The sequence below is a fragment of the Tupaia chinensis genome, unplaced genomic scaffold, assembly GCF_000334495.1.
Source record: "Tupaia chinensis unplaced genomic scaffold, TupChi_1.0 Scaffold000091_1, whole genome shotgun sequence".
Classification (NCBI taxonomy): Eukaryota; Metazoa; Chordata; class Mammalia; order Scandentia; family Tupaiidae; genus Tupaia; species Tupaia belangeri.
This window is the reverse complement of record NW_006159553.1, coordinates 1657142-1667079: the sequence shown is the minus strand read 5'-3', so window position 1 is coordinate 1667079 and position 9938 is coordinate 1657142. Positions and strand designations below refer to the sequence as shown.

At 44.1% G+C, this 9938-nt stretch overlaps 1 long non-coding RNA gene across 2 annotated transcripts in view; it reads left to right on the top strand.

Annotated features, from left to right (window-relative positions):
• LOC102487341 (uncharacterized) overlaps window positions 1-9938 on the top strand; it is a 100869-nt gene that overhangs the window by 24652 nt on the left and 66279 nt on the right. The window contains exon 4 of one of the 2 annotated variants that reach the window (XR_003548503.1): window positions 492-581. The exons of the other annotated variant lie outside the window; for it this stretch is intronic. This is a non-coding gene — a long non-coding RNA (uncharacterized LOC102487341). Of the gene's footprint in view, window positions 1-491; window positions 582-9938 lie in introns of those variants that run through there. 2 annotated transcript variants of the gene reach the window in all.

Sequence of the window (9938 nt, the reverse complement as noted above, 5' to 3'; positions counted from 1 at the left end):
TCTGCAGGATGGCATTATTACGTGGTGTAACCTGATCCCCAAATGGCATGTCTTTATCTTATGCTTAGGACTGAAAACAAGTTGGTAGCTAGCCTACACTCATGGAAAGAGCTTGCACAGAAGCGCAGGGCTAGAAAATGTTTAGGCTCATTTGTTGAGTCTCTTCTCCATACTACTTCTCTTCTTTTTGACTTTTATAGTTTTGACAATTCTCTGGAATTGATTGGATCAGAGCAGTTGTCTTAGGGGCAAGTCAGAATGGCACCTTGATTGGAAGACAGTCAGGCTCATCGCTGGCTGGCCTGACCCACCCTCTTGATGCAGGACGAGGAGCCAGACCACAGAGAGAATAGTATGGGCTTGCTTCTTGCCTGTTTTCTACCTGGAGACCAGAAGCCCAGAGGAGGGTCTGCAAGATGGCAGGAGCCCCTGGAATAGGCAGTCTGAGACCTAGGAGACCTCAGGCACTTCCGCCACATCCTTCTCTCTAGGACACAGCTGCAGAAGTTGGCCAGCCCTCCTGGGGAGACTGAGTTGGCATAAACAGACAAGGGAAGCTTTGCTGCAGGGTGAAGAAGGGAGAAGAGAGGTAAGCTTCTCCCTGACCCATATTCTAAAGAAGATTTTACACCTTGCTTTTGTCACTAGATCATATAGAAGGGGATTTTCAACAAGTTCATGGAAAACATGTATTATGAAAACAACTGTGCATGGATTTCAGCATTTATTTACACAGAAATAAGCTTGTACTATAATTCCATTTTCCATAACATTTTGGACATCTGTCAAAACACAGGGATTCAATTCATCCTTTTTTCTTTGTTGCCAAAAGATATATGCACTCACCAAACAGAGAGGGAGAGAGCAAGAACCCCTCGGTTACACCACATTCCTTTTCCTCCATTTCTCCACCCCATCAGGATTTGGGGCACACGGGTACACATGCCTGGAATGTTTTTCAAGGTACTAGCACTGGGACTTGAACCATTGAGGCCCATGTCAGACCTGATTCCCAGTGCACAGCACCCAACCACTGCACTACTGGGTCAGCCCCAATTCATCTCTTTTCGCATCTGCTTTAGTATTCTGCTGTGTGGGTGGCCTACGCCCAGCAGTGCTAGAGGGCCCTCAGAGCGGGCCCCGTTGTGCTATGTCATCGGGGAAGTGTGCAGTCTAAATATATGACTTCCGAAATTAGTCTTTCCGAATTTGGAGCTCGTGTATCCCCTGATGAATCTCTTCCCAAATAGGGCCTCTGAGGCCCTTCATTAACAAGCGTGGCTTCCACAGTGTCCTCCAGGGGATCCTGGTGCCTCAGAAGGCAGCTCAGCCAAGCATCTGCCACTCTTCCAGGGCTGGGGAGCAATCGATCTGCATATGGAAATCCTGGGGTGGGAAACTCTGGGCATCTCCTGCATCAGCTCACCTCCCACCAAACCCCCAGGCAGCTTCACCTTTTGCCCCTGCACTGGCTGCTGTTGGGGGTTCCGCTTACTTGACCAGGTACACAGGAATCAGTGCGGTCTGTGTCATGCACGCACCTCCAGGAAGGTCTGTGGGTAGTATTTCATGCCCCCTGGCTTTATTCAGGTTTTAATAAGTAACCCCTTTTCCTCTACAAAACCTGACATCATATAGTGCGACTCGTGTGTGCTGCGGTTACCTCTTGTGGCTCCCCTACTTACAGAAAGTGGTTTTAGTTTTAGCTTACTTAGGAGTAAGTACATGTAATCTACTGGGTTTATATTGTGCATCAGGGTCTGTGTTAGGTGTCTGTCAGAGAATGGTCCTTGAGACTTTACAACTGACCGCTCTGTGAGACGTGTCTGTTATCCCTGCTTTACAGAGGAGGAAACCAAGGCTGAGAAAGTGCCTCTGCAAGGTTACTGAATTGGAAGGTGGTGACATCTGATTCTACACCTGCTTAGAAAACCTATCCTCTTTTTATCCCCCCACAAAATTCGCAAGAGAGAAATAGAGAGACAGAGAGCAGAACCCTCCATAAGGTTTGGCCATGTTGTAGTCTGCTTCATGCGGGCCTCCAGCCTGCCAGGATCCTGGGCATGTTTGTGTACTCGGCGTATTTTCAGGCCAACTAGGATGGGAACTCAAACTCCTGTAGGCATGTGGGTCCCAGCTCGGTATACTACTGACTGCTCCATAGAGGATGGGCCAGAAATCCACATCTTCTACCAGGTAGTTTTACTGTTCTCCCTCTTCTGTAGGTTCACTGTGGGTCCTGATAAGGACAAGTTATGCAGTTTCTTAGGAGGATGAGAAGAAATTGGAGAGTGCCCAGGGAAAGCCCTGGAAAGTGATTAACAGGACTAGAATCAGGCTGGTGAGAAAGCTCAGAGGAATATGAGTAATTTAATCTGGAGAAATAAATTCTAGGGGCAAAATGCATGACATTCTACTAATGTCTTCATGAGAATCAATTAAAATATTTTAAAAACCAGGAGCTAGTCTGTTAGTTTTATTATACAATGCCAAAGGAATTATTTAACCATTGATCTTATTTTATGCGACTATTGGGTTGTCAGAAAAGTCATGATGCATTTTTGCATAGAAAAACAGAAAAAATACATCATGACTTTTCTGATAACCTAATAATTCAGATACATAGTAAGCAGCCACCATTGCCAGGCCCCTGCTCTGGTGGCACTGACATTTTGGTGGCAGAAGGGGGAGAAGGAGAGGAGAGAAGCAGACAAAATAAAGGAGGATGGAGTACATGAACTGGGTCATTCCAGTCAAGGGCAAGTGCTGTGATGACACCAAGACAGGAGACGGGCAGGCCAGACACTGTCGGTGACTTTTCCAGGAAGGAGACATTTGAGCTGAGACCCTACATCTATGTGAAGTTCTGGGTAGAGTGACTGAGCAGGGGGGACCTTAAGAAATCAGTTTGGAGAATGCAAGGAACAGAGAGAAGAGGGTGAGGCTGGGGGCCCTCAAGTACTGATGGAAGATCAAGCTGGAGCCTCATCTTGCAGGGCCATGGGAGACTGCTGATTGCAGGAGGCCACAGTGAGAGGCCTCTGCAGAAGAGACACATGGCCCCATGGACTAGGAGAGGAGTTGGGGAGTGGGGAAGGGGAGGGGAACAGACCCTTTGAGTCTGTCTTGTGTCATTAACATGGACAGAAAATCACAGTGAATTAGATGTGGGGATGGGGAGATGAGGTGAGAAAGAAAAGACTCAAGGATGACCTCATGATTTCTGGAAAGAAGAATCACTTATTTACTTTGCTGTCATTTTACTAGGAAGTTTTGAAGGTACCTTCCTTGGGAGTTCTTAAACTGATACTCCCAGGCCGTCAATGCTACACGACATTTTGGGTCTCTGTATGTTTTTCTAGGGGGATGATCCAACCTTGCATGTGTTTCTGGGAAGGGAAGACCTCCCCTCACCACCTCCTAACAGCAGAAAGATTGAGCTGAATTTAGACTAAACTCCCCACTCTACCTCAGTTTGCAAGCAAGGAAACTGAGAACTGAGGCAGTGGCAGTGGCTCGAAGAAGATCACTCTACTTCTGGTTCTTGGTAGGGTCCTCGGTCCCTGACTTTCCACCCAGGGCTCAGGGCTCTCTGCTCCATGAGCTGTCTCAGGGGAGAGGTGAGGAGGGCCAAACAGATACTGATTCCATCCTTTGTCACATGGACAGAAACGAGGACTCAGCTCTCTGCATGGGCAGCCTCAGCTCCAGAGCCTTCTCTCTGGGCAGCCTGGTAGACATTTAAGTGGTCTGTTTCTAAGACAAGTTCCCAGTATGTGAGTGTTTGTGAAATGCAAGTAAGAGCCAGGTGCGACTGGAACTGCAAGCAGGCAGCTGTGAGGTATGTGTGGTGATCTATTCTGGGGTGCAAATCATCAAGATCTAGGGCCCGTGGGAGTGTGGTAAGTTCCTCCAGGAAGTGTTCCCTTAAATATTTTCTTAGTAAGCCCTATATTATAGCCCATCAGACAGGATCTTGAGCAGATATCTCTGTCCTTGTAGTAATACTGCAGAAGCCAGAGTATTAGAGTAACCCAGGGTGGAATGAACATATGGTTTTTCAGCTTTAACTTTCCACATTTCAGACACACTTTATGAGTCCATCACTGAAGGTCAGCTTAAAGGTAATAGAAGGGAAAAAATAGAAGTTTCATTAACAAGTTGGTATTGTGGCCTAGCCACAGTGATACACAGAAGGCACCACTGTGCAGTGGTTGAGGCTGCATGGGAGGCCTGGATTTGATTCCCAACCCAACCTAAATAGGCTGGACATGTGGTATGTGCCTGTGGTCCTAGTTCACCAGGAGTTTGGGGTGGGAGGATTGTGACATGGTGAGACACTGATGCCTCTTTCTCCCTTCCTCACCAACTCTCTGTCTTTCATTAAAAAAGCAAAACAACAACAGAAAACTGGTATTAGGAAAATAAAACCATAATGTTTCTATAAGTGTGAACAAATAACATGAAGACCTCCTCTCAGAAATTTTCAAATGCAATTTTAAAATCTTCATAATGACCTTTTATGTAACCTGATGAGCAAATGCACAAAATGATGAAAGTGTTGGGTCATCGGAATAGTCATGACACATAAATATGTCATGATTTTTCCTATGACCCAATATTACAATGATAATCCTCCATACCCAGAAGCTTAATACACTCTGGTGGGAATTCAGACAGTACCTGTGGTCATATTCCTTGGAGAATCACCCATGGCCCAAAGATCTGAGGCTGACTTGATGGTATGGCAGACTTTTCAGCCAATGCTAAACTTTTTGGAGAAAAGTCTTCTCTCTCTCTCTTTTAAAAAAGAACTTTTTTTTTCTTTAGGATTTTGTCATAGGGTGCTTGCACTCACCAGAGAGAGATAGAAGGAAAATGAGAAATCCTCCCCTAAGGGGGGATGGCCATGCTTCTCAACCAAACTTACTCCACCAGGATGTTCAGATATGTTTGTTTGTGTGTTGTGTGTGTGTGTTGAGGCAGGTAGTTTGCCTCAAAAAGGCCTCTCTGTAAAAGACCATGTGTTGTTTGGGAAGCGCTATCATGGACAACAGCAAATCACATTATCAGGTTGATTGGCTGACTGAGTACTTGGAAAAGATCTGAGGGATGAGCCAAGCAACAGCAAAGTTCTGAAGAATTAAAAAAGGAAAAACCATCTGAGGCTGGGGGAGGGGCTTTCTGGAGGGGAGAAGCTTCAGCATTGAGCAGCCCTGGGGTGGCTCTTGGGAGTGCTGGAAACCAGTCTCGTCTCCTGATTTGGCTCTGCTAGGTTAGGCCAAGGCCTTGACTTTGCAAACTGCTCAATTTCCTTAGTTTCCTTTGGAAGGACACAGATGCTTGCAGTCAAGATGATCTGCTTAAAGCTTTGGGCATAGTACCTGTGGCCCAAGGAGTGAGGGTTAAGGTTTTACTTGTTGAAATGGCAAGTTGAGGTCTCCTGCTAAGTTGGTTGTCCACCAGACAAGGGCTTATAAAGGACCTAGAATTCTGTTATCTCCAAAAATGGAGCCACTTCCTCCTAGACAGGAGCTAGCCTATTTCCATTTCTCCACTGACTTAGCTAGCCAAGCTTTAGTGGGAGCTGTGACGACTGAATTGGACAAGTACACGATGGGAGTTACATGTTTGCTGTATCAGGATTAATTAATCTCTACACAGGGACACTTTCACTCCCTTTCAAAGTTTGTATAGATTTCTGGGACCTGTAGGTGGCATAGTGGTTAAGGGCGCTGGATTCCTACATGGCTGACTATGGTTTGAGTCCTGGACCTGGCAACTTCCTTTCTCACTTTCCCTTTTTCTTTCTCTCTGGTCAAATTTAATAATAATAATAGCAAATGTAATTAAATAAATAAATTATGATTTTTTTTTTTAAAAAAAAGCATTTCCAAAAAAAGAAAAATGCTTATATAGATTTCTGTGGAAGGAATATGACAGAACTTCAAAAAGTTCATAAAAAAGAATGTTATTTTCATGTAAAAAATGTGAAACTAATGCATAGTTTTTTTCATAACATGTATTTTCCATAAAGCTTTTTTGAGACTTGTGTTTGGTCTTAGTGCTCCAACCACAGAAACATTGGGATATATATATATATATATTATACTCTTGAAACCCTCAGAGAACTAATGGTCAGTCTTCCCTGAAACTCTCTGTGTATTACTGGTATTATAGTAGTAAATAAGATGAAAGTAGGAATGTAAGGCTTGTTGAATTATTAGGCTGGGCAGATAAGTAAACTGAGATTCAGAACCCATAATTGCTTGCCTAATCTAGAAAAAAGATGAAAATAAGGTTTAAACACATGTCCAATTTACTATAAATCCACCACGTTTCTCCCATGACTGATAAGAGCCAGCTTTGCAAAGTTGGATGTTGTGGTAAAGGCAGGGCAGGAAAGGTTTTCTGATATCTGAGGAGGGAGGAATGCCTCCTGATCCTTTCTGAAATATGTAGTAAAATCCATGGTGTACTATCTCCTTTCCTGAGGAAGGAATGGCCTTTCCCAGATCACTTTCTCACTTCCCATCTGCCAAAGGTTGGAACCGAATTACATTTCAGAAACCTGCTGGCCCTGATTCAATATTTGCCTGACCAGAGTAGAGCCTGTAGGCAGTTCTGGCTATGTATTAGATATGGGTTGGGTTTGTTTTTGTGTCAGAGATCAGCCAGGTGGCCACAAATCTGTTTCCTCTTCCTTGGCACACAGCTAAGTAGTATCCCCCCACCTCTTGCATCTGCATGGGGCCATGTGATCAAGTTCTCACCAATGAATGCAAGGACAGATTGATGTGTCATTTGGAGGCCAAGGCAGCTGAGAGCAGCTATGCCTCACCTACTCACTAACCCTTCTACAACAACTTTGGAGACCATGAAATGTGGATAGCAGCAGTCCCAAGATGGGAGGAGCCTGGATTCCTGCATCAGGGCTGGTGGAGCACTGCCAAGGGAGCTGCTCAACAAGAATGTCCCTGCATGTGACTTTGAATGAGTGAAAAATACAACTCATTGTTAAGCCTTCCTTGTTATAGCAGCTAAAGTTAATTGGCCTGGCTGATACGGCCATCCAGTCCATTCCATTTTCTAAGAAGCAGTACCCTTTTCAGTCCATGTGCTCCAACAAATGTGTAAGTAATTACACCTGGCTAATGAGAGCATTGCATCTACCTCAGCCACAGAAGTTGGCTTAGAAATGGGCATTTGAGCCAAGTAGAGCCTTTGGGGAAGATTTGCTGTAAGATTGAAGCTGTGGGGCCAGCAGGTGGCATGATGGTTGGGATCCAGGACTCCCACGTGGCCAACCACAATTTGAGTCTCAGACCTGGTGGCTTGCTTTCTCACTACCCCCCACCCCTCTTTGGTGAATGCATATGCTCTATGGTGAATTAAAATAGTAATAATGATAAATTAAAACACCAAATATGTGAAGCTGTGTTAGGATATAAATGCCGAGGGCCACCGTGTGAAGAAAACACTCTTGAGAGTGGCCACAGACGAGAGTCAAGAGACAGAAGGAGAGTGGGATGATCTGCTGGTACTAAGAACCTAAGTTTAATCACACTTGAAGCCAGATCTACCTCAGGATATTTCAGTCACTGGAGCCAATACGTTCTCTCCCTCTTTTAATTAAGTTATTTTGGGGCTGGACTTTTTGTCACTTGTCATCTAAAGGGTATTGACTTATCTAGGCAGTAAAGAAGAGGAAGGATTGAGTAAAAAACAAACAAAAGCAGCTGTAGGTTCAAGGGCATGTTCAGTATCATGGATTCCTTTGGCTGTTGTTTTCTATGTTTCTCTAAGTCATCAATCTTCATCCACCCACTTTCCAAATGAGCGAATGAATGAATGGCCGTGGAAGCTCACATCATGGGAGAGTGAGCTATGATTCCGCTAAAATGCTGAATAGTGTAGTCGGTGAAAGGTCTTAGGGTGACAACATCACCAGCGCTGGGAATACTTGTTTTCTATCTAACACTTGAAAGTGTAATACCTTAGAAAAAATGGTTATAATTCTACCTTACATAATAAGTATGTATCACCATACAGGATGTACCAATAAATGCTGTCCCTGTGAACTATTTGATGGATTTCTCTGATAATCAGCAGTGGTCTAGCTTGAATCCTCACTGAATGCTGAGGATTGTAGGAATGATTACACTACTGCAGTTAGGCTCAGTTTGGAAGCGTTAGTAATTGTGAGAGGAGAAGAAAAAAATCTGCGTAATACAGAATGTAAGATGTGCATTTCAATACCGACTTTTTAGTATTGAGTTTTTCTTGGTTCATACAAATTGGCATCCTCCAATTTGTATCTGACTCACCCAAATTCAGAATGAATGAATGAATGAATGGTAAGGTTACATCATTTAGTACTGAAAACTCAACTCCAATTGGTTGAATGGTAAAGAGACTAATAGCCCAGGGGCCAGTGGGTGGCACGGTGGTTAAAGGTGCTGGATTCCCACCCATTTGGGCAACCATTGTTTGATTCGCAGACCTGGCATCTTGAAAATCACAACAAATACATTAATTCATATATACATACATACATGTTTAAAAGATAGAGAGAAAATAATAGCCTCACAAAACTCAGAAGTCCAGAAGACCAGAAGTCGAATCATCATTGATCCGGATATCGAGCTAAGGTCCTCTCACTTGCTCAGGTTTTCCTCAAAGAGCAGCATCCTCCTTTGCAGGCTTCACACAGGTCCTCCAATGGCAAGATGGTTGTGGAGTTCTGGAGTCTGACATCACTGTTGCCAGGCTGAGAGAGAGAGTCTCTTGTACTAGATTTTGCGGAAGAGAAATTCTTTCTTTGCCAGAAGGACACAGTAATTCTCCCTCATTCCTGTGTGTGTCACTGGCCTGTTGGTATAGCCAATTGTCTGAACTACTGCTTGGTCCAAGCAAGTTAGGGTCCTCATGTTTATGGGATCTCAACCTCATCTAAATCCCTTGGCTGGGTTCAGTGGAGCGATGGTTTTCCTAGTAAATGTAAAGAGATTGTTCTCTGGAGGAAGGTGAATGAATGATGGGCAGCAGATAGCAGGTGGCGTCTTGGGACTGGCCCCATAGCACAGTGGTTAAACTCCATATAATGGGTGCCAGATCCCACATAACTGACCACAGTTTGAATCCTGGCCTCTATGGCTTGAAAAACATGTTTGGCATGCATGCATGTATGCCCCCAAATTTTGATAAGATGGAGGAATGACAAGCCACATTGAGAGATCACTCTCTCCCTCTGACCAGCACACGTGACCTATGGCAATTAAAAAAAAAGGGGGGGGGCAGCCCTATGGCCTGGTGGTTAAGGAAGCCAGATCTCACATGGCAGACTGCATGGTTCAAATCCCATTCCTTGTATCTTGAAAGGTACATCAGGTACATGTGCGTGTACCTGACTTGCCTGACAGGATGGGGAAATGGAGAAGAAAGGACTGCAGGGCGGCCATGCCGCATTGAGGGTGCTTCCCTCGCTTTCTGTCTCTCTGGCAAGTATGTGTACCCTCTGTCAAATAAAATTTAAAAAAATAAAGTAAATAAAAGGAAAAGAAAGAAATGAAAGGAACAGAAAGGAAAGAAAAGAAAAATGGAAACAGATGTCTTCTACAACTGTTTATTTGCTACATTGACCCTGAATATAGTTCAGTAGCTCTACTTCGCTTAGTCTTGTTACCTTGAACTAGTCTTTACAGGATATAGACAATCCACAATAAATATTATTGAAAGAAATGTAAAGAAAGAATGACAATGGATAAAGCAACACTAGTTTCGTAATAAGTCCCGTATTTCAGTGACTTAACACTTAACCATTAGAAGCTGCTCCTCTAATGGCATGGGCCTGGCAGGTGATTTTTTACATTCTGATCAAGAGACCCAGGTTTCTTTTGTCATGTGCCTCAGCCAGAGGCCCCATTATGCTTTACTTA